At 50.2% G+C, this 25,000-nt stretch overlaps 1 protein-coding gene across 3 annotated transcripts in view; it reads right to left on the bottom strand.

The window, feature by feature from the left end:
• LOC123768910 (ataxin-1-like) overlaps positions 1-25,000 on the bottom strand; it is a 418,165-nt gene that overhangs the window by 199,804 nt on the left and 193,361 nt on the right. For all 3 annotated transcript variants that reach the window (XM_069309073.1, XM_069309075.1, XM_069309072.1), the window contains one exon: positions 7,308-7,347. The gene's annotated coding sequence lies outside the window, so the exon portion shown is untranslated. The remainder of the gene's footprint in view (positions 1-7,307; positions 7,348-25,000) is intronic.

Below are 25,000 nucleotides of genomic sequence, written 5' to 3'. Positions count from 1 at the left end.
ACACCCGGGACCTGTGAGGTGGGTGCTACTGCAGAGGTGCAGGTTGCTCTACCTGGAGCATACCTGGAGAGAGTTCTGGGAGCTCTTCTACTCCCAGAGGCCGGCCCGAGGCCAGGCTCGACTTGTGATAATGGTCCAACAGGCTGTTGGTTGGAGCGGCCCGCAGGCCCATATATCCACTACAGCCTGGTTGGTCCGGCACTTCTTGTAAGAGCTTATCTAATTGCCTCTTGAATACATTCACATTTGTTCCAGTAATTCTTTTAATGCTTGCTGGGAGGGTGTTGAACAGCTGTGGACCTCTGATGTTCAGTGTTCTCTGATTGTGCCTATGGCACCTCTACTCTTCACTGGTTCTATTCTTCATTTCTTTTGAATCTTCCGTTCCAGTATGTTGTTGTTCTACTTTCTGTAAATCTGGTACCCGGTCTTCAAGAACCTTCCATGTATATATTATTTGATAACTCTCTCGTCTCCTTTCCAAAGAATACATTTTGAGAGCTTTAAGACGGTCCCAAAAATTTAGATGTTTTATCGTGTCTATGCATGCCGTATATGTTCTCTGTATTCCCACTAATTCAGAGACATCTCCTGCTCTGAATGGGGAAATGAGTACCGAGCAATACTCAAGACGGGACAGCACCAGTGATTTAAATAGTATTAGCATTGCTGTGGGATCCCTGGATTAGAACGTTCTCATAATCCATCCTATCATTTTCCTGGCCGCCGCTATATTTGCTCGGTTATGTTCACTAAATCTCAAATCGTCAGACACCATAATTCAAAGATCTTTTACTTGTTGCTTTCCTTCTATGATTGTCTGAGTGTGTCCTGTACCCTGTGTTTCGTATAACTTCCTCGTTTCCACCATACCTCAGTACCTGGAACTTGTCTCCATTAAACATAATGGTAACAAGTTCCAGGTACTGAGGTAGGTACTTGCTCTAGCTTTGCGCATGCCATGTTTCGTCTGGGCCTTTGCAGTCCATCCATTTTCTGCCGCACGGGCCCTTGTGGTGACTTTGCTTTTCCAAGTTGGACGGTCTTGAGTAAGCGATTCCCAAGTATTGGTGTTGATGTCCAGGTCTTTGAGGGTCAATTTGAGGCAGTCCTTGAATCGTTTCTTCTGCCCCCCAACTGAATACGTGCCCTGGTATAAGTCTCTATTCAGCAGCTGTTTAGGCATTCGGCTGTCAGGCATTCTGACAACATGGCTTGCCCATCTGTCCTAAGTTGTCTGTAGGAGAGTGTAGATGCTAGGAACACCAACCCCCTTCAGGACTGCTGCGACCGGGATTTTGTCCTGCCACCTGATGTGGAGGAGTCTGTGCAGACAACTCAAGTGAGAGAGATTTAGTTGCTTGGCGTGTCTGCTGTAGACCGTTCAGGTCTGGCTGGCATAGAGAAGGGTGGTGAGTACCACTGCACGGTAGACCTTCAGTATGCTGAGTAAAGCTGAGGCCCGTCCACTGCCAGACCTTCTCACAGAATCTTTCAAAGGCAGCGCTGACCAAGGCGAGTCTGTTGTTGACTTCTGCATCTATGTTCACTGCTCTTGAGAGTATGGTGCCAAGATGGGTGAAGTCGTCAACTCCCTGCAGGATCTGCCCCTTGACAGTGACGTGTGGTTCCTGGTAGGGTGTTCCGGGTGCGGGTTGGTACATGACTTCAGAGTTTTTGGTGCTATTGACGAGACTGAAGTTGTTGCAGGCTTGTGCGGAGCAGTCCATTTCGTGCTGCATTATTTGCTCTGTGCTGGCATTGAGGGCGCAATCATCAGTAAGCAGGAATATTTTTATGTTCTTATGGCAGTTACCTACAACTTTGTAATGACCTGCAGGCTCCTGACGTTGAACTACTCACTGTCAGTCCTGTATCTGATGGGTATTCTATCCTAGCAATCATGTAAGGCATTAATGCCTTACATGATTGACATTAATGATATCCTCAGCAAGGCCAAGAATACCATGCTGAAGAGCGTTGGGGCAAGAACGCAGCCTTGCTTTACACCGTTCGTCACTAGGATGGGGTAGACTTGCCTCCATCGTTCAGTAATTTCGCCATCATGACATCATGGAACTGCTAGACAATCGCAGTGAATTTCCCTGAACAGTCAAACTTGTCCATTATCTTCAACAAGCCATCTTTGCTGACCGTGTAGAAGGCCGATGAAAGTCACAAAGAGATCGCCGAGTTGCTCTTGGCATTTTTCTTGAAGTTGGCGTGCAGCAAATATCATATCGGTAAATCCGCTTTGTGAAGAGACCTTCTCAAGGTGTTGAATGATACAGTTGAGCAAGATATGAACCAGGATCTTCCCGGCGATGGACAGGAGTGAAATTTCCCTGGAGATTATCACAAGACTGCCGATTGCCTTTCCTCTTGTAGACGTGAACTATGCTGGTTGCTGGCATCTTTGAACTGTGGTGGGACCTTCCTTTCATTCCATATGGACTGGAGGAGCTTTGTCAGTTTCTGCATCATGATTGAGTCTCCTGTTTTGTACACTTAAGAAGGGATTGCATCTGACTCTGGCACTTTGCCACAGGAAAGCTTCTTGACGGCCTTCCTGACTTCTGCTGTGGAAGGTTTATCAAGGTCCTGGATGATCTCCACTTGAGGTAGGCGAGCAATGGACTCATTATTGATTGAGGTAGAGCAGTTTAGGACCTGATCGATCAACTCATCTGTCCAAGATCATCTTCGTCAGCAGTTGAGTTGCATCTGCACTGAGGAGGGAAGCAGGTCCAGAGGACTATGGTTAATATGTAGAATAGCCTTCAGAGCATCACAGAAATGCTTGGTGTACCTGGATTGTTCCTGAATGAGGTTCTGGGAGTTGTTCCACTCCCCAAGCTCAGCCCGGTGCCAGGCTTGACTTGTGAGAGTTTGGTCCAACAGGAAGACCATTCGTCTTCCTCCTTCTTGTTAATAATCTCCATTATGTAGAGTTGTAGCTGGTTTCATTGAGGATTTTCTAGCATTCATTTGGTTTCATTCTCCTGGTTCCCCTCGATATGTAATTTAGGGCAGTCTCTGCCATAGCATACTTTCATATTCAGTGAACTTTTACACAGTTCTGGGTTTAAAATTATTCAGCTTTTGAAAGGGCAATTACCTGCATTGAGAAATTTCCAACACACTACTCAGCTTCGACATCTGAGATGCTCACTCTACTCGGCTCCGACGTCTGCAGTGTGCACTCAGTTAGGTTCAGATGTTTAAGATTCTCACTCTGCTTGGCTTGGGCATCTGAGGTTATCACTCTGCTTGGTTGAGACCTCCAAGGTGCACATTCCACCTTGCTTGGATTTCCAAGATGTGCACTCCGCCTTGGCTCAAACACCTGAGATGTACACTCTGCTTTGCTCAAGACACCAGGGATGCGCACTCCACATCACTCAAGACACCTGAGATGCACACTCCGTCCTCCTATTTCAACAAGTGAGCCCATCTAAGGGCCATAACTCCAAATTTCGACATTTTCAATACAAGCCAAAATGAATTATTAAGCAACTTGGTTAGAAGCTTGGCAGGTCCTCCCCACCATCCCCCACTCTCTGCTCACCAACGCCTGCAAGGCCTCTGGCAGCTGTGACACACACACACACACACCAGGAAGCAGCCCGTGACAGCTGACTAACTCCCAGGTACCTATTTACTGCTAAGTAACAGGGGCATTCAGGGTGAAAGAAACTTTGCCCATTTGTTTCTGCCTCGTGCGGGAATCGAACCCGCGCCACAGAATTACGAGTCCTGCGCGCTATCCACCAGGCTCATTACAAGTCCTGCGGGCTATCCACCACCCACCACGCTATCTTGCCCAATTGTGTACAAGCAAGTGACGAAGAATTCCATTGCTCACAAAATATGAGCCATATATGAGTCATATCCCTGGAAACACAAACCGAAACTGTCTCTATTTTCCGCTTGTTACAACTTGTAATAAAGTTGTTACATCTTGGCTTAACGTGTTTATGACGTATTAGAACGTTGTTACAACTTGCTATATTAGTTGTTATAAATGGTTAGGTGTTAAAACTTATTCGAACGTTGTACCAACGTTATAGTTTCGGTGTGTGTTTGGCGGGATATGAGCCCGGGGTGAGAACGAGAGAGAGAAAAGTCTGTTCTGATAATGGGAACGATTCTCAATCGTCTGATATACGACAAGGCCATTGACCAAGATTTTTTTTTTAAGAGTGCACTGTTTGTTTTCCCCTTTTTTTTTATTATGTGTGCCATTTCTCTCCGTTGTTGACACTTCTTCCATTATTGTTTCTTTAAGTTTTCTAAGTTTCGTTGGTGTTTATTTGAACGTTTCTGTGTCCACATTGACAGTGATCCAACTGTTGTCTGTCTCCTGAGAGCCTTCTCTGTCTATGTTGACAGAGTCGCAGCTGTTGTCTGTCTCCTGAGAGCCTTCTCTGTCCGTGTTGACAGAGTCGCAGCTGTTGTCTGCCTCACGCAAATGAAATCAATCAGCAGTTCCCATTCTTTTTCATTTCTCAATTTTTAGTTCTTCATCCTTGCTACCAATATGACCTCTTCCTCCCTTACACACACAAATCACAATTGCGTGATGCATCAAATGAACAAATCCACAAGGGCCGTGACGAGGGTTCGAGCCTGCATCCGAGAACATCCCCAGACGCTGCCTACATCGACTGAGCTACGACATGGTCTGGGATGCTCTCGGACGCAGGTTCAAATCCTCGTCACGGCCCTTGTGGATTTGTTCTCTTCCCCCCTCTTTCTTTCCCTAGTATGCCCCTGGGGGAGGTGGTGGTGCCCCTGGGGAGGTGGTGGTGCCCCTGGGGAGGTGGTGGTGCCCCTGGGGAGGTGGTGGTGCCCCTGGGGGAGGTGGTGGTGCCCCTGGGGAGGTGGTGGTGCCCCTGGGGGAGGTGGTGGTGCCCCTGGGGGAGGTGGTGGTGCCCCCTGGGGAGGTGGTGGTGCCCCTGGGGGAGGTGGTGGTGCCCCTGGGGGAGGTGGTGGTGCCCCTGGGGGAGGTGGTGGTGCCCCTGGGGGAGGTGGTGGTGCCCCTGGGGGAGGTGGTGGTGCCCCTGGGGGAGGTGGTGGTGCCCCTGGGGAGGTGGTGGTGGTGCCCCTGGGGAGGTGGTGGTGCCCCTGGGGGAGGTGGTGGTGCCCCTGGGGAGGTGGTGGTGGTGCCCCTGGGGAGGTGGTGGTGCCCCTGGTTAGGTGGTGGTGCCCCTGGGGAGGTGGTGGTGCCCCTAGAGGTGGTACAGGTAGGGGGGGGGAGGCGTTGCGGAAAATTGTCCATCACAATTATAGCATAACATGTCTTAGTAATGGTCTATGAGAGCACATGGGCCAGGCATGGCTATTTATAGAACAAGTCAAACTTTCTTGAGACAGACAGACAGTGTCAGATCAATATATTACAAGTTTGTGACCTACAAATCCCAGGAAAGCCTCCATAAATGAATCCATATTAGGATATGTAATTACATCTAACGGCTATAAGTATATCACTGTAATATGTCAAAATAAACACATATGCCGAAGAAATAATGGTTTAACCAGATACATTTGGTTAACAATAAGTATAAATGGATCATTAAAAAAGGCAGGGGCAATGATGCTCTATTTGAGTGGATCGCATCAGTGTCCAGACGCTGTCGCGGCAGTAAACATTGCTCCTCCACGTTGGAGGAGCGGACAGAGGGAGGAGTGGAGGAGCTGTGTGGAGCCGGTCGGCTGAGCGGACAGCATGCTGGACTTGTGACCTGTGGTCCCGGGTTCGATCCCGGGCGCCGGCGAGAAACAATGGGCAGAGTTTCTTTCACCCTATGCCCCTGTTACCTAGCAGTAAAATAGGTACCTGGGTGTTAGTCAGTTGTCACGGGCTGCTTCCTGGGGGGTGGAGGCCTGGTCGAGGACCGGGCCGCGGGGACACTAAAAGCCCCGAAATCATCTCAAGATAACCTCAAGGTACCTGCATCTTACTAAAATAAAGAAGGTTGGTGGTGTTATAACGATAGTAATTGGATCCAATTCTTTGTGGCTCTAAAAACCCCATTAATATTACAGGTGCCGTTACTCCCATGAGCTTACGAGCTCTCCTCAGTAAGCAGGCGATGAGTCACAATAACGTGGCTGAAGTATGTTGACCAGACCACACACTAGAAATTGAAGAGACGACGACGTTTCGGTCCGTCCTGGACCATTCTCAAGTCGATTGAGAATGAGAGTCACAATCGACTTGAGAATGGTCCAGGACGGACCGAAACGTCGTCGTCTCTTCAATTTCTAGTGTGTGGTCTGGTCAACAATCTCCTCAGTAAGTAAGTTACTGGCCACTAAAATAAATGATACTAACTAGGTTAATCAATATCCAACTAATATTGATATATTGCAATTGCTTAAAAATAAATTAAAGTATACATTCGCAATAGATAAATTCCTATCATTACATAATCTTGTCACTGTTTTATAATAATTCGTATACATGGCAAGAGGCCAGATTAAAAGGACAGGCTAAATAATTTGTATTTATACATATTTACTGGATTCATTATACATCGCCATTTATACACATTACTTTTTACCATGTGGGAAGTGGAATGTTTTCATTTCAACAGGTTAATGAAAGCCGCCCCATTACTTGGTTATCTTGAGGTTATCTTGAGATGATTTCGGGGCTTTTAGTGTCCCCGCGGCCCGGTCCTCGACCAGGCCTCCACCCCCGGGAAGCAGCCCGTGACAGCTGACTAACACCCAGGTACCTATTTTACTGCTAGGTAACAGGGGCATCAGGGTGAAAGAAACTTTGCCCATTTGTTTCTGCCTCGTGCGGGAATCGAACCCGCGCCACAGAATTACGAGTCCTGCGCGCTATCCACCAGGCTACTGTTGGATCACTCTGAAAACTGAGCCAATTAGGGAACACAGAATAGATACACTCTACTCCACTACACCGAGAGGAAAACATGAGTTTCCCCAGTAGCTAATTTCTTATTTTAAGGAGTCAGAAGTTAAAACATTCCCACAGTGGTACCCCTGGAGGTGGTATATGTGGTGCCCCTGGAGATGGTGTATGTGGTGCCCCTGGAGATGGTATAGAAGGCGGTGTTGGTGCCCCTGGAGGTGGTGCCCCTGATAGTGCCCGTGGAGGTGCCCGTGGAGGTGCCCCTGGAGGTGGTGGTGGTGTCCCTGGAGGTGCCCCTGGAGGTGGTGCCCCTGATAGTGCCCGTGGAGGTGCCCCTGGAGGTGGAGGTGTCCCTGGAGGTGGAGGTGCCCCTGGAGGTGGAGGTGCCCCTGGAGGTGCCCCTGGAGGAGGTACTCACCTGCAACGCTCCGGGAAGCATGAGGCGCTCTCTGTCACATCTGCAGGAGAGAACAACATACTTTAGTCACAACATCAACATACTACACTAAGGCCAGGTGTGTGTTCCCACCTCTACTGAGGCCAGGTGTGTGTTCCCCCCTCTACTGAGGCCAGGTATGTGTTCCCCGCCTCTACTGAGGCCAGGTATGTGTTCCCCGCCTCTACTGAGGCCAGGTGTGTGTTCCCCCCCTCTACTGAGGCCAGGTGTGTCCCCCCCCTCTACTGAGGCCAGGTGTGTCCCCCCCTCTACTGAGGCCAGGTGTGTCCCCCCCCTCTACTGAGGCCAGGTGTGTCCCCCCCTCTACTGAGGCCAGGTGTGCCCCCCCCTCTACTGAGGCCAGGTGTGTCCCCCCCCTCTACTGAGGCCAGGTGTGTCCCCCCCTCTACTGAGGCCAGGTGTGTCCCCCCCCTCTACTGAGGCCAGGTGTGTCCCCCCCCTCTACTGAGGCCAGGTGTGTCCCCCCCTCTACTGAGGCCAGGTGTGTGTCCCCCCCTCTACTGAGGCCAGGTGTGTGTCCCCCCCTCTACTGAGGCCAGGTGTGTCCCCCCCTCTACTGAGGCCAGGTGTGTGTCCCCCCCTCTACTGAGGCCAGGTGTGTCCCCCCTCTACTGAGGCCAGGTGTGTCCCCCCTCTACTGAGGCCAGGTGTGTCCCCCCTCTACTGAGGCCAGGTGTATCCCCCCCTCTACTGAGGACAGGTGTGTGCTTCTCTCTATCCTTAATGATGTTATCTCAGCCAAAGGAGGTTCTAATATCAATACATTGAACAATAATTAACGCCACAAAACACACACACACACACACACACACACACACACACACACACACACACACACACACACACACACACACACAGGGGCCTCGTAGCCTGGTGGATAGTGCGCAGGATTCGTAATTCTGTGGCGCGGGTTCGATTCCCGCACGAGGCAGAAACAAATGGGCAAAGTTTCTTTCACCCTAAGTGCCCCTGTTACCTAGCAGTAAATAGGTACCTGGGAGTTAGTCAGCTGTCACGGGCTGCTTCCTGGGGTGTGTGCGTGTGTGTGGTGTGTGGGGAAAAAAAAAAAAAAAAAAAAAAAAAAGTTAGTAAACAGTTGATTGACAGTTGAGAGGCGGGCCGAAAGAGCAAAGCTCAACCCCCGCAAAAACACAACTAGTAAACACACACACACACACACACTCCAGAAGTATACTTGGACTATACCTGGAGAGGGTTTCGGGAATTCTTCTACTCACCAAGCCCGGCCCGAGGCCAGGCTTGACTTGTGAGAGTTTGGTCCACCAGGCTGTTGCTTGGGGGGGCCCGCAGGCCCACATATCCTCCACAGCCTGGTTGGTCCGGCACTTCTTGCAAGAACTTATCTAAATTGCCTCTTGAATACCTCCACCTTTGTTCCAGCATATTGAATTCTATGCATCAGGCCCAGGGGCTGAGTGCATGGGCATGTTGTGAATTTCTCTTTCAAAGTCTTCAGAGTTCGTGTTAATATCCGTTATATTATCTAGATCTTGCATATCATAAGGAAACTCTCTGGATCCTCAACTTTCATGTTGTTTATTGGTGTGCTAAACATAGCCTCATACTGGCCTTTAAGAATTTCACTAATTTCATTGTCATCCTCTGTGTACGAACCTTCAGTTGTAAGTAAAGGTCCAATAATAGTGGAGGCTTTTTATTTTGAAAGTGGTGAGAAAAATGGCTGCTAGAGTTTAACCCAGCCAAATGCAAAGTTATGAGGATTGGTGCCAGAACGCACAGGCCAGTGCATCAGTATAGGATGAAGGGAAGACAAATTCTTCAATCAGAAAAGGAGAAGGACCTGGGAGTGGACATAACCTCAGATCTGACACCAGAAGCCCACATTAGCAGAATAACAACAGCGTCATATGGCATACTGGTCAACATCCGGGTATCCTTCAGAAACTTGGACCAAGGAGCTCTTTCTGGGTATAGACACAGCGAAGGTGAGACCCATTTTGGCCCGCCCTGGGCTACTTTCGGACCTCCATAGACCATTTTGGCCCGCCCTGGGCTACTTTCGGACCTCCAGAGACCATTTTGGCCCGCCCTGGGCTACTTTCGGACCTCCAGAGACCATTTTGGCCCGCCCTGGGCTTCTTTCGGACCTCGAGACCATTTTAGCCCGCCCCTGGCCTCCTTTCAGACCTCCAGAGACCATTTTAGCCCGCCCTGGCATCCTTTCTGACCTCCAGAGACCATTTTGGCCCGCCCTGGGCTCCTTTCGGACCTCCAGAGACCATTTTGGCCCGCCCTGGCCTCCTTTCTGACCTCCAGGCCGTCTTTCAAGCCAGCTTCCCTCCCCTCAGTTGTGCCCAACAGTTGACGGTTAACAAATGAAGTTAAAGGGACCCCGATGACCAGGCGCCAGGCGTGCCTGTGGGCGTGGGAGTGACCCTATAGGGCTTTGGCCACGCCCAACAGTTAGACTAAGGTTCTGTGATAGGCCTATGGGATGCCCTGGGGGCGTGGTCAGAGGGCCGTGGGGGCGGAGTTCGCGGCAAGAATTGTGGGAGACACTTAAGAGGAACTTAAGTGTGAATTTGCACATGCTGGGGGAGAGGGGGAGGGGAGGGGGTAGGAGAGAGGGGTAGGGGGAGGGGAGAGGGGGGAGGGGAGGGGAGAGGGGGGAGGGGAGAGGGGGGAGGGGAGAGAGAGGGGGAGGGGAGAGGGGGGAAGGGAGAGAGAGGGAGAGGGGAGAGGGGGGAGGGGGGAGGGGAGAGAGAGGGGGAGGGGAGAGGGGGGAAGGGAGAGAGAAGGAGAGGGGAGAGGGGGGGAGGGGAGAGAGAGGGGGGGAGGGGAGAGAGAGGGGGGAGGGGAGAGAGAGGGGGAGGGGAGAGGGGGAGGGGGAGAGGGGGGGGAGAGGGGAGAGGGGGGGGAGAGGGGAGAGGGGGGGAGGGGGGGGAGGGGGGAGAGGGGGGGGAGGGGAGAGAGAGGGGGGGAGGGGAGAGAGAGGGGGAGGGGAGAGAGAGGGGGAGGGGAGAGAGAGGGGGAGGGGAGAGAGAGGGGGAGGGGAGAGGGGGGGAGAGGGGGGGAGGGGAGAGAGAGGGGAGGGAAGAGGGGGGAGGGGAGGGGACAGGGGGGGGGGGAGGAAGGGATGTTCAACAACACACAAAAGGTCGACGCTTCCTAAGATTTTTCTTCCCTGATAATTTAGCACCATTGCCTGGCCTGTTGGTCGAATATTTTACAATAGTGAATAATTGTTTTTTGTTTTTTGCCCCGAGGGGCGAGTTTATTGGGCAGCGTCACTCATCCTGTGAGTGGGACACACCGCCATAGTGACAGTATTGGGCAGCGTCACTCATCCTGTGAGTGGACACACCGCCATAGTGACAGTATTGGGCAGCGTCACTCATCCTGTGAGTGGACACACCGCCATAGTGACAGTATTGGGCAGCGCCACTCATCCTGTGAGTGGACACACCGCCCATAGTGACAGTATTGGGCAGCGTCACTCATCCTGTGAGTGGACACACCGCCATAGTGACAGTATTGGGCAGCGCCACTCATCTTGTGAGTGGACACACCGCCATAGCAACATGTACAACACTCCCCAATAGGAAGAAAACCCGCTGGGTTGTTCATCCTGTCACTTGTACCCAGACACAGCTGGGACTTGCTTAACTGTCTCAAGTGAACAGCTCCTCAAGCTAGAAGATTGACATTTGTCAACCTTAAAAACTTGCGTTATCTTGCTGGTACAAAATGCGGGAATCTTTTGAGGAAAGCCTATACAGTAAAGTTAGCATATTTCAAATGCAAATTCTTTGGTCATCAAACAATTAAGTGATTCTCTAAGTGATCTTCCAACTAAAGTAATAATTAATAAAGAGGCAGAAATTAAGGAGTCATAATCTGTCTCACCAGTAATGATGAGGAGAAAATGTGTGTGTGTCTGGTGTGGTTGGCTCCCTCGTCACGAGTCAGGGATGAATATGTCAGCAATGATCAATGATGAATATGCGACGCAGGTGGCCGGTGTTCAACAATACCGGCATCTTGCATGTCATTATCTTTGTCGTTATATTGTGAGCGTAATTCCTGCGTGGTGCTTGTGTCTCTTCACTCGTTGTGGGTACCTGGTTGATGGGGTTCTGGGATTTGTTCTACTCCCCAAGCCCGGCCCGAGGCCAGGCTTGACTTGTGAGAGTTTGGTCCACCAGGCTGTTGGTTGATACCTGGTTGATGGGGTTCTGGGAGTTGTTCTACTCCCCAAGCCCGGCCCGAGGCCAGGCTTGACTTGTGAGAGTTTGGTCCACCAGGCTGTTGGTTGATACCTGGTTGATGGGGTTCTGGGAGTTCTTCTACTCCCCAAGCCCGGCCCGAGGCCAGGCTTGACTTATGAGAGTTTGGTCCACCAGGCTGTTGCTTAGAGCGGCTCGCAGGCCCACAGACCCATCACAGCCCGGTTGGTCCAGTACTTCTTGAAGAAAACTATCTAGTTTCCTCTTGAAGATGTCCACGGTTGTTCCGGCAATATTTCTTATAGTCGCTGGGAGGGTGTTGAACAACCGCGGACCTCTGATGTTTATACAGTGTTCTCTGATTGTGCCTATGGCACCTCTGCTCTCCACTGGTTCTATTCTGCATTTTCTTCCATATCGTTCACTCCAGTACGTTGTTATTTTACTGTGTAGATTTGGGACCTGTCCCTCCAGTATCTTCCATGTGTATATTATTTGGTATCTCTCTCGTCTCCTTTCTTGTGAGTACATTTGGAGAGCTTTGAGACGATCCCAATAATTTAGGTGCTTTATCGCGTCTATGCGTGCCGTATATGTTCTCTGTATTCCCTCTATTTCAGCAATCTCTCCTGCTCTGAAGAGGGGAGTGAGTACTGAGCAGTACTCAAGACGGGACAACACAAGTGACTTGAAGAGTACAACCATTGTGATGGGATCCCTGGATTTGAAAGTTCTCGTAATCCATCCGATCATTTTTCTGGCTGACGCAATATTTGCTTGGTTATGCTCCTTAAACGTTAGGTCGTCAGACATTATTATTCCCAAATCCTTGACATGTTGTTTTCCTACTATGGGCAAATTTGATTGTGTTTAGTACCCTGTATTAAGGTCCTCATTTTTACCCTACCTGAGTACCTGGAATTTATCACTGTGAAGCATCATGTTAATTTCTGTTGTCAAGTCGAAAACGTAATTTACACAACTTACTGGTGATAATTACAGATCTGATTAGTCATTACTGTCATGACGCGATATTATGACAGCAGGCGGGCTGTCCGCCTTACTGACACCATGTTATGACAGCAGACGGGCTGTCCGCCTTGTTGACACCATGTTATGACAGCAGACGGACTGTCCGCCTTGCTGACACCATGTTATGACAGCAGACGGGCTGTCAGCCTTGCTGACACCATGTTATGACAGCAGGCCGGCTGTCCGCCTTGTTGACACGATGTTATGACAGCAGGCCGGCTGTCCGCCTTGTTGACACCATGTTATGACAGCAGACGGACTGTCCGCCTTGCTGACACCATGTTATGACAGCAGGCCGGCTGTCCGCCTTGTTGACACCATGTTATGACAGCAAGCGGGCTGTCCGCCTTGCTGACACCATGTTATGACAGCAAGCGGGCTGTCCGCCTTGCTGACACCATGTTATGACAGCAGACGGGCTGTCCGCCTTGCTGACACCATGTTATGACAGCAGGCGGGCTGTCCGCCTTGCTGACACCATGTTATGACAGCAGGCGGGTTGTCCGCCTTGTTGACACCATGTTATGACAGCAGGCCGGCTGTCCGCCTTGTTGACACCATGTTATGACAGCAGACGGACTGTCCGCCTTGCTGACACCATGTTATGACAGCAGGCGGGCTGTCCGCCTTGTTGACACCATGTTATGACAGCAGGCCGGCTGTCCGCCTTGTTGACACCATGTTATGACAGCAGGCCGGCTGTCCGCCTTGTTGACACCATGTTATGACAGCAGACGGACTGTCCGACTTGCTGACACCATGTTATGACAGCAGACGGGCTGTCCGCCTTGCTGACACCATGTTATGACAGCAGACGGGCTGTCCGCCTTGCTGACACCATGTTATGACAGCAGGCGGGCTGTCCGCCTTGCTGACACCATGTTATGGCAGCAGGCGGGCTGTCCGCCTTGTTGACACCATGTTATGACAACAGACGGACTGTCCGCCTTGCTGACACCATGTTATGACAGCAGGCGGGCTGTCCGCCTTGCTGACACCATGTTATGACAGCAGGCGGGCTGTCCGCCTTGCTGACACCATGTTATGACAGCAGGCGGGCTGTCCGCCTTGCTGACACCATGTTATGACAGCAAGCGGGCTGTCCGCCTTGCTGACACGAGGTGTGGGTATTGTGAGTGTGTGTGTGAGGTTCTTCACATGTGTTCCAATATGTGTTCTAGTATATATGTGTTCCAGTATACATAGATGTCAGTACGTGAACGGTTAGGATCATTCACACACGTGCTGATGCTGTTGAACAAGTTTTGCTGTTCTCCCTCCAGGGTCATTACTTCATCCTGACACTGTATATCTTTGGTAGTTAAGCTAAGCTTGCTCTTTTTTGCTCGGGAGCTGGCGAGTGTTTGTGAAGTCACGGTGAGGGGGAGGGGGTCACGGTGAGGGGGGGGGGGGGTCACAGTGAGGGGGGGGGTTTACGGTGACGGGGGGGGGGAGGGGGGAAGCCCGTGACATAATATACATCATGGGGATCACACTGGAGGAGGCAAGGCTGTGAGGGAGAGACACAGCATACATAGACGCGATAAAGCACCTAAATTATTGGGATCGTCTCAAAGCTCTCCAAATGTACTCACTAGAAAGGAGACGAGAGAGATATCAAATAATATACACATGGAAAATACTGGAGGGCCAGGTCCCAAATCTGCACAGTAAAATAACAACGTACTGGAGTGAACGATATGGAAGAAAATGCAGAATAGAACCAGTGAAGAGCAGAGGTGCCATAGGCACAATCAGAGAACACTGTATGAACATCAGAGGTCCGCGGTTGTTCAACGTCCTCCTAGCGACTGTAAGAAATATTGCCGGAACAACCGTGGACATCTTCATGAGAAAACTAGATAATTTTCTCCAAGGAGTGCTGTACCAACCGGGCTGTGGTGGGTATGTGGGCCTGCGGGCCGCTCCAAGCAACAGCCTGGTGGACCTAACTCTCACAAGTCAAGCCTGGCCTCGGGCCGGGCTTGGGGAGTAGAACAACTCCCAGAACGGACAGCACGCTGGACTTGTGATCCTGTGGTCCCGGGTTCGATCCCGGGCGCCGGCGAGAAACAATGGGCAGAGTTTCTTTCACCCTATGCCCCTGTTACCCAGCAGTAAAATAGGTACCTGGGTGTTAGTCAGCTGTCACGGGCTGCTTCCTGGGGGTGGAGGCCTGGTCGAGGACCGGGCCGCGGGGACACTAAAGCCCCGAAATCATCTCAAGATAACCTCAAGATAAGATAACCAAATGTAATGTAATGAAGATAAGTGTAGGGAGCAGGAGGCCAGATACAAGGTATTATTTGGGAGATGAAATACTTCAAGAGTCAGAGAGAGAGAGACTGGGGTTGACATCACGCCAGACCTGTCCCCTGAAGCTCATATCAAGAGGATAACATCAGCGGCATATGCCAGGCTGGCCAACATAAGAACGGCATTTAGAAACTTGTGTAAGGAATCATTCTTAACTTTGTATACCACATATGTCAGGCCAATCCTGGAGTATGCGGCACCAGCATGGAGTCCATATCTAGTCAAGGATAAGACTAAACTGGAAAAGGTTCAAAGGTTTGCCACCAGACTAGTACCCGAGCTGAGAGGTATGAGCTACGAGGAGAGACTACAGGAATTAAACCTCACTTCGCTGGAAGACAGAAGAGTTAGGGGGGACATGATCACCGCATACAAGATTCTCAAAGGAATTGATAGGGTAGATAAAGACAGTCTATTTAACACAAGGGGCACACGCACAAGGGGACACAGGTGGAAACTGAGTGCCCAAATGAGCCACAGAGATATTAGAAAGAACTTTTTTAGTGTCAGAGTGGTTGACAAGTGGAATGCATTAGGAAGTGATGTGGTGGAGGCTGACTCCATACACAGTTTCAAGTGTAGATATGATAGAGCCCAGTAGGCTCAGGAACCTGTACACCTGTTGATTGACAGTTGAGAGGCGGGACCAAAGCGCCAAATCTCAACCCCTACAAGCACAACTAGGTGAGTACACACATACAAAGTTACAGAGGCTCTATAACAGTAACATTAGAGCAAATGGAACGTAACCCGGAAATACTTTTATAGACACGAGTTAAATAGCTATAGAGTTTATCTTATCTTGAGTTTATCTTGAGATGATTTCGGGGCTTTAGTGTCCCCGCGGCCCGGTCCTCGACCAGGCCTCCACCCCCAGGAAGCAGCCCGTGACAGCTGACTAACACCCAGGTACCTATTTTACTGCTAGGTAACAGGGGCATAGGGTGAAAGAAACTCTGCCCATTGTTTCTCGCCGGCGCCTGGGATCGAACCCGGGACCACAGGATCACAAGTCCAGCATGCTGTCCGCTCGGCCGACCGATAGAGACATAGAACGACGCAAGTGAAATACAATATTCGTCTCCAAACTGTAATATCATTGATAAATACATAAAATACAATACTGAGCAGAAAAATACAATATTGGACAGAAAAATACAATACTGAGCAGAAAAATACAATATTGAACAGAACAATACAATATTGGACAGAAAAATACAATATTGAACAGAAAAATACAATATTGGACAGAACAATACAATATTGGACAGAAAAATACAATATTGGACAGAAAAATACAATATTGGACAGAACAATACAATATTGGACAGAACAATACAATATTGGACAGAAAAATACAATATTGGACAGAAAAATACAATATTGGACAGAAAAATACAATATTGGACAGAACAATACAATACTGAGCAGAAAAATACAATATTGAACAGAAAAAAATGCGTAAATATCGCAGCATTCAAATGCAGGAAATCTTATACATTGATAAGCGAAGGATCATTATTCGTGTTCAACGAACACACAAGGACACAAGGACACAAGGACACAAGGACACAAGGACACAAAGACACAAGGACACAAGGACACAAGGACACAAGGACACAAGGACACAAGGACACAAGGCTACAAGGACACAAGGCTACAAGGACACAAGGACACAAGGACACAAGGACACAAGGACACAAGGACACAAGGACACAAGGACACAAGGACACAAGGCTACAAGGACACAAGGACACAAGGACACAAGGACACAAGGACACAAGGCTACAAGGACACAAGGACACAAGGACACAAGGACACAAGGACACAAGGACACAAGGACACAAAGACACAAGGACACAAAGACACAAGGACACAAGGACACAAGGACACAAGGACACAAGGACACAAGGACACAAAGACACAAGGACACAAGGACACAAGGACACAAGGACACAAGGACACAAGGACACAAGGACACAAGGACACAAGGCTACAAGGACACAAGGCTACAAGGACACAAGGACACAAGGACACAAGGACACAAGGACACAAGGACACAAGGACACAAGGACACAAGGACACAAGGCTACAAGGACACAAGGACACAAGGACACAAGGACACAAGGACACAAGGACACAAAGACACAAGGACACAAGGACACAAGGACACAAGGACACAAAGACACAAGGACACAAGGACACAAGGACACAAGGACACAAAGACACAAGGACACAAGGACACAAGGACACAAAGACACAAGGACACAAGGACACAAGGACACAAGGACACAAAGACACAAGGACACAAAGACACAAGGACACAAAGACACAAGGACACAAGGACACAAGGACACAAGGACACAAAGACACAAGGACACAAGGACACAAGGACACAAAGACACAAGGACACAAGGACACAAGGACACAAGGACACAAGGACACAAGGACACAAGGACACAAGGACACAAGGACACAAGGACACAAAGACACAAGGACACAAAGACACAAGGACACAAAGACACAAGGACACAAGGACACAAGGACACAAGGACACAAGGACACAAGGACACAAAGACACAAGGACACAAAGACACAAAGACACAAAGACACAAGGACACAAGGACACAAGGACACAAGGACACAAGGACACAAGGACACAAGGACACAAGGACACAAGGACACAAGGACACAAAGACACAAGGACACAAAGACACAAGGACACAAGGACACAAGGACACAAGGACACAAGGACACAAAGACACAAGGACACAAAGACACAAGGACACAAGGACACAAGGACACAAGGACACAAAGACACAAAGACACAAGGACACAAGGACACAAAGACACAAGGACACAAGGACACAAGGACACAAGGACACAAGGACACAAGGACACAAGGACACAAAGACACAAAGACACAAGGACACAAGGACACAAGGACACAAGGACACAAGGACACAAGGACACAGACACAAGGACACAAGGACACAAGGACACAAAGACACAAGGACACAAAGACACAAGGACACAAGGACACAAGGACACAAGGACACAAAGACACAAAGACACAAGGACACAAGGACACAAGGACACAAAGACACAAAGACACAAGGACACAAGGACACAAGGACACAAAGACACAAAGACACAAGGACACAAGGACACAAGGACACAAAGACACAAAGACACAAGGACACAAGGACACAAAGACACAAGGACACAAGGACACAAGGACACAAGGACACAAGGACACAAAGACACAAGGACACAAGGACACAAGGACACAAGGACACAAGGACACAAAGACACAAAGACACAAGGACACAAGGACACAAGGACACAAGGACACAAGGACACAGACACAAGGACACAAGGACACAAGGACACAAGGACACAGACACAAGGACACAAGGACACAAAGACACAAGGACACAAGGACACAAGGACACAAGGCTACGACAAAAATGTTGCCAAGGGTCAAAATCTTTCAATTAAACAACGCAACAAAAATTCTATAAACATATAAAGCAAAAACAGCATGATAAACATTACGTAACAATAAGAGGGGGTGGTAAAGGGGGGGGGGGGGTGGAGGAGGAGAAGAGGGTAGAGAGAGGGGGAGAGAGAGAGAAGGGGGAGAGAGGGAAGGGGAAGCGGAGAGAAGGTAGGAGGAACATAGAGGGGGGGGGGGGCAGCAAGTGGGGGGGGGGCTCAGCAAGTGGGGGGGGTCAGCAAGTGGGGGGGTCAGCAAGTGGGGGGGTCAGCAAGTGGGGGGGTCAGCATGTGGGGGGTCAGCATGTGGGGGGGGGTCAGCATGTGGGGGGGTCAGCAAGTGGGGGGGGTCAGCATGTGGGGGGGGGTCAGCAAGTGGGGGGGGGTCAGCAAGTGGGGGGGGGTCAGCATGTGGGGGGGGTCAGCATGTGGGGGGGGTCAGCATGTGGGGGGGGTCAGCATGTGGGGGGGGGGTCAGCATGTGGGGGGGGGGTCAGCAAGTGGGGGGGTCAGCATGTGGGGGGGGGTCAGCATGTGGGGGGGGGGTCAGCAAGTGGGGGGGTCAGCAAGTGGGGGGGTCAGCAAGTGGGGGGGGGTCAGCAAGTGGGGGGGGGGTCAGCAAGTGGGGGGGGGTCAGCAAGTGGGGGGGGGGTCAGCAAGTGGGGGGTCAGCAAGTGGGGGGGTCAGCATGTGGGGGGGGTCAGCATGTGGGGGGGGGTCAGCATGTGGGGGGGGTCAGCATGTGGGGGGGGGTCAGCATGTGGGGGGGGTCAGCATGTGGGGGGGGTCAGCAAGTGGGGGGGGTCAGCAAGTGGGGGGGGGTCAGCAAGTGGGGGGGGGTCAGCAAGTGGGGGGGGGTCAGCAAGTGGGGGGGTCAGCAAGTGGGGGGGGTCAGCAAGTGGGGGGGTCAGCAAGTGGGGGGGGGGTCAGCAAGTGGGGGGGTCAGCAAGTGGGGGGGGGGGTCAGCAAGTGGAGGGGTCAGCAAGTGGGGGGGTCAGCAAGTGGGGGGGTCAGCAAGTGGGGGGGTCAGCAAGTGGGGGGGGGGGTCAGCAAGTGGGGGGGGGTCAGCAAGTGGGGGGGGGGGTCAGCAAGTGGGGGGGGTCAGCAAGTGGGGGGGGGTCAGCAAGTGGGAGGGTCAGCAAGTGGGGGGGTCAGCAAGTGGGGGGGGTCAGCAAGTGGGGGGGGTCAGCAAGTGGGGGGGGGGTCAGCAAGTGGGGGGGGTCAGCAAGTGGGGGGGGTCAGCAAGTGGGGGGGGTCAGCAAGTGGGGGGGGGTCAGCAAGTGGGGGGGGTCAGCAAGTGGGGGGGGTCAGCAAGTGGGGGGGTCAGCAAGTGGGGGGGGTCAGCAAGTGGGGGGGGGTCAGCAAGTGGGGGGGAAGGGAAGGAGAGGGGATGGAGGGTGTCCAAGAGACGTCCACAGGTATAGGTTGTTTGTTGTTTAAGATTCGCTACTTGGAACAAAAAAGTTCCAAGTAGCACGGGCTATGGTGAGCCCGTAGTGGACTTGCAGGGATAGGGGATCGTCGCGAGCCCCCCCCCCCCCCCACATACTCGTGACGACAATCTGGACGACCCAGGTCCTCAACCATGCAACTGGAGTTGAGGATAGAGTCCCCAGGGGTCTCAGGGGCCGCCGCCCCCCTCCACCACAACCATCGACTTAGAAAAGATATTCTGACAACGATGAAATTTCAGTTAATTTACACTTCCATAAATGCGATAATCTTCTTAATTTTCTAGTAATAATTCATTACTAGGCACACAAAAACACACACAAACACACGCACACACACAGTTGATTTTAGTTGATTGACAGATGAGAGGCAGATAAAATATCCCCCTGGATACTAAAAGAGGCAGCTGAAGCATTGTGCAGCCCACTTGCTTTAAGCAGGCTGGTGTATCTGGAAGAATCCTACGGTGGGTCAGAGAGTATCTGGAAGAGTCCTACGGTGGGTCAGAGAGTATCTGGAAGAATCCTACGGTGGGTCAGAGAGTATCTGGAAGAATCCTACGGTGGGTCAGAGAGTATCTGGAAGAGTCCTACGATGGGTCAGAGAGTATCTGGAAAAGTCCTACGGTGGGTCAGAGAGTATCTGGAAGAGTCCTACGGTGGGTCAGAGAGTATCTGGAAGAGTCCTACGGTGGGTCAGAGAGTATCTCTCAGGCAGGAAGCAAAGGGTTACAGTGAGAGCAAGAGACACCAGGAAATTGACTCTTTGATATCAACGTTTCCAGACGATGCAAAACTAATGAGAACAGCCAAGTCAGGGTTAAATTTTGTTGCATTTCAAACGGATTTGGGCACACTCTAGAAGTAATCTGAAAAATGGCTGCTAGAATTTAACCCAGCCAAATGCAAAGTTATTAGGATTGAAACAGGAGTGCAAAGACCAGTACAGCAGTATATGGATAAAGACGAATTCTTCAATCATAAAAGGTGAAAGACCTGGGTGTAAACATGACCCCAAATCTGGTGTGAGAAGCCCACATTAACAGAACAACAACAGCTGCTGCATATGCAACCCGTCCTCTTAAAAATAACGTCACTTTTGGCTGGTATGCGCGGCACTATGGCCAAATTTGGACGCAATTTGAAACGAAATCGACTCACAAAAGTGACGTACTGTTCCGTTTTCTGTTCGAGTCGTCCGGCTTACTCGGCAAGCTTAGAAGAGGAAACTTTCAATCAACGTTTTTCACCGTTTTGAAACTTTATGAGAATTTCCTGCTCACCTAACCTATCAGAGGACCCTTAACTTACTGTTGTTGAAAAAAAAATCCCAAATTTACTTTCATTTTTTTCATTTTCAAATTATTACGTCCATATTCGGCCATACGGACAAACGGCCAAAAGCGACGTTCTTTTTAAGAGTACAGGTTGACGCAATGGCACACCACACAACACTCCCGTAGCACTTCACACATTTGGAGACATACGCTTCCCGGCCCCTGTATACAACGAACGTGAGACCTACACTTGAATGTGCATCCCCCAGCATGGAACCCTTACCTGGAAAAGGACAAGAAGAGACTAGAAAAGTTCCAGATATATTCAACAAGACTCGTTCCTGAGCTGAAGGGCTTAAACTATGAGGGAAGACAGAGAACAGGGGCCAGATTCACGAAAGCACTTACGCAAACACTTACAAACCTGTACCTCTTTTCTCAATCTTTGGCGGCTTTGTTTACAATCATTAAACAGTTAATGAGCTCCGAAGCACCAGGAGGCTGTTTATAACAACAACAACAGTTGAATGGCAAGTTTTCATGCTTGTAAACTGTTTAATAAACGTAACCAAAGCCGTCAAAGATTGAGGAAAGATGTACACGTTCGTAAGTACTTGCGTAACTGCTTTGTGAATCTGGCCCCAGGACCTTACCACTGGACCGGGTCCAAGAGTCTCTAACTCGACCCTACAAGCACATCTAGTTGAGTACCCCCAAACACACACACACATTCCTACCGCGGGAACAAATTTCTATTAGTGGTAAGTGACCGTGACACAACACCAGCCCATTAAGCGCCAATATTGAGCCCGCGACACACGCGTATCGACAGGCTCGCACCGCCTAACCTCACTAGGGCGCCGCGGGTGTCAACTCTGACCTCATTACTGACTCTAATGTGCCCAACGGGTTCAGCCTCCACCCAACTGACAAGTGGTCATTTTCGTTATGATGTCCTGGGGGCCATTCAGGATGTCCTGGGGGCCATTCAGGATGTCCTGGGGGCCATTCAGGATGTCCTGGGGGCCATTCAGGATGTCCTGGGGGCCATTCAGGATGTCCTGGGGGCCATTCAGGATGTCCTGGGGGCCATTCAGGATGTCCTGGGGGCCATTCAGGATGTCCTGGGGGCCATTCAGGATGTCCTGGGGGCCATTCAGGATGTCCTGGGGGCCATTCAGGATGTCCTGGGGGCCATTCAGGATGTCCTGGGGGCCATTCAGGATGTCCTGGGGGCCATTCAGGATGTCCTGGGGGCCATTCAGGATGTCCTGGGGGCCATTCAGGATGTCCTGGGGGCCATTCAGGATGTCCTGGGGGCCATTCAGGATGTCCTGGGGGCCATTCAGGATGTCCTGGGGGCCATTCAGGATGTCCTGGGGGCCATTCAGGATGTCCTGGGGGCCATTCAGGATGTCCTGGGGGCCATTCAGGATGTCCTGGGGGCCATTCAGGATGTCCTGGGGGCCATTCAGGATGTCCTGGGGGCCATTCAGGATGTCCTGGGGGCCATTCAGGATGTCCTGGGGGCCATTCAGGATGTCCTGGGGGCCATTCAGGATGTCCTGGTGGCCACTCAGGATGTCCTGGTCACGGCCCGGTCTTATGCCCCCGTCTCCTGCCTGGTGGTCTGTTCAACCAGGCTGTTGGACCAGTCACTGAGCATACTCAGGCAGCCTCCCTCATCCGGGGAGATGACCAGGACCCCCCCCCCCCCTGTGAGCATCACCTGGGTGGCGTCAGCAGACGTAGCCCGCCCACACTGCCACGCCCACAGGGGATGCTGGCCTTATACCAGGAAGTCTGTTATGTTGTCAAGTATATATTGACATGTGAGGAGTATAGGCAGGTTGTGGGTGACTGGGTGGTACTCATCTAGTTGTGCTTGAGGGGGTTGAGCTTCGGGTCTTTGGTCCCGCCTCTCAATTGTCAATCAACTGGTGTACAGATCCCAGAGCCTACTGGGCTCTATCATATCTACACTTGAAACTGTGTATGGAGTCAGCCTCCACCACATCACTGCCTAATGCAGTCCACCTGTTAACTATTCTGACACTGAAAAAAATCCTTCTAACGTCCCTGTGGCTCATGTGGGTACTCAAGTCTCCACCCGTGTCCCCTTGTTCGTGTACCGCCAGTGTTAAATAATCTATCCTGTCAATTCCTCCCTGAGATTTTTTTGTGTTATGTCTCCTCTTACTCTTCTGTCTTCAAGCGACGTGAGGTACAGTTCACGCAGCCTTTCCTCGTAACTCATGCCTCTTAGTTCTGGGACTAGTCTAGTGGCATACCTCTGAACTTTTTCCAGTTTCGTCTTGTGCTTGACAAGGTACGGGCTCCATGCTGGGGCCGCATACTCCAGGATTGGTCTTACATATGTGGTATACAGTGTTCTGAAGGATTCCTTACACAGGTTTCTGAAAGCAGTTCTGATGTTAGCCAGCCTCGCATAGGCCGCTGATGTTATTCTTTAATAGTGGGCTTCAGGAGACAGGTTTGGTGTGATATCAACTCCAAGATCTTTCTCTCTGTCCGTTTCGTGAAGGACTTCATCTCCCATTCAGTATCCAGTGATTGGCCTCCTAGTTCCTCCGCCTACTTTCATTACCTTACATTTACTTGGGTTGAACATTAGTAGTCATTTGTTGGACCATTCCTTCAGTTTGTTTAGGTCATCTTGTAGCCTCATACTATCCTCCTCTGTCTTGATCCTCCTCTTAATTTTTGCATCATCAGCAAACATTAAGAGAAACGAGTCTGTTCCCTCTGGGAGATCATTCACATATCTATCAGAAACAGTATAGGTCCAAGGACTGACCCCTGCGGGACTCCACTGGTGACGTCTCGCCACTCCGAGACCTCACCCCTCACAGTGACTCGCTGTCTTCTGTTGCTTAGGTACTCCCTTATCCAGTAGAGCACCTTCCCTTTCACTCCTGCCTACATCTCCAGCTTGTGCTGGTACTATGTCAAAGGTTTTCTGGAAGTCAAAAAATATGCAGTCTGCCCACTCTCTATCTTGGCTGATTTTTGTTGCTTGGTCGTAGAACTCAATCCTGTGAGGCCGGACTTGCCATCCCTGAACCCATGTTGATGCTTTGTTACAAAGTTCTTTCGTTCCAGATGCTCCACTAGCTTTCTTCGCACAATCTTCTCCATCAGCTTGCATGGTATGCAGGTTAGGGACACTGGCCTGTAGTTCAGTGCCTCCTGTCTAATTAATCCCTTCCCTTAATTAATCCCTGTAATCCCTTCTTGTATATCGGGATTACATTAGCCGACTTCCAAATTTTGGCAGTTCATAAGAACATAAGAATAAAGGTAACTGCAGAAGGCCTATTGGCCCAAACGAGGCAGTTCATCTTTATCCCACTCATATACATGTCCAACCCACGTTCCACACAATCAAGGGACCCCACCTCCACCACGTTACGTGGTAATCGATTCCCAAAAAATCAACAACCCTGTTACTAAACCAGTATTTACCCAGGTCACTCCTAAATCTAAACTTATCGAATTTATACCCATTGTTTCGCATTCTGTCTTGTGTTGATACTTTTAATACCCTATTAATATGCCTATATTTAATATCCTATTAATATACATAAATTTAATATATAAATGTAATTTAATTTGTCAATTTTTCTTCAAATGACATGTTTCTAATTTGGAGGATTAACTGTCATCCTACGTTGGACACGTTCTAGTGAATGTATATCGATTCTATAGTACGGCGACCAAAACTGAACTGCATAATCTAAATGGGGCCTAACCAGAACAAGATATAACTGAAGAACAACACCAGGTGTCTTATTACTAACTCTTCAATTAATAAATCCCAGTGTCCTATTTGCCTTATTACGAACATTTAT

This window comes from Procambarus clarkii, chromosome 64 (assembly GCF_040958095.1).
Source record: "Procambarus clarkii isolate CNS0578487 chromosome 64, FALCON_Pclarkii_2.0, whole genome shotgun sequence".
In the NCBI taxonomy this organism is placed as follows: Eukaryota; Metazoa; Arthropoda; class Malacostraca; order Decapoda; family Cambaridae; genus Procambarus; species Procambarus clarkii.
This window is presented reverse-complemented; position numbering and strand designations above follow the sequence as displayed.